Source organism: Rhagoletis zephyria, unplaced genomic scaffold (genome assembly GCF_001687245.7).
Source record: "Rhagoletis zephyria isolate East Lansing unplaced genomic scaffold, Rhagoletis_zephyria_1.1 Rzeph_scaffold_00031, whole genome shotgun sequence".
Lineage (NCBI taxonomy): Eukaryota > Metazoa > Arthropoda > Insecta > Diptera > Tephritidae > Rhagoletis > Rhagoletis zephyria.
In genome coordinates this window covers 626,326-626,703 of record NW_016157115.1, presented here as the reverse complement: position 1 = coordinate 626,703, position 378 = coordinate 626,326, and positions in this window count along the sequence as shown.

The window sequence follows — 378 nt, the reverse complement described above, 5'->3', positions numbered from 1 at the left end:
TTGTATTTGTTGATATTTTTAGGTTAAGAATCCCTTTGAATTGAAATCCTAGCTGCTCCTGTTTTAAAGATATCCACATTTTACATAGTTATGATAGGACCGACTTTTGCGAAAGAGAAAAACATCCTTGTGAATTAAATATTCAACAATGTATGTGTGAGTAAATGTGTGTATATATATTATGTGAAAATATAAGTTTATGTAAGTTTTTAGCCGGTTTCAATCGTTTCCAAGGCGCACCACGTAGAGGCAACTTACTTTGCACCTCTTTGTTCTTTTTTTGGTTTTATTTTTTATATTTTTTTCTTGCTTTATTTTTTTATATTTGTTTTTTGTTTCCTTTTATTTTTTTTGTTGGCTTGGTTGTTAATATAGTCA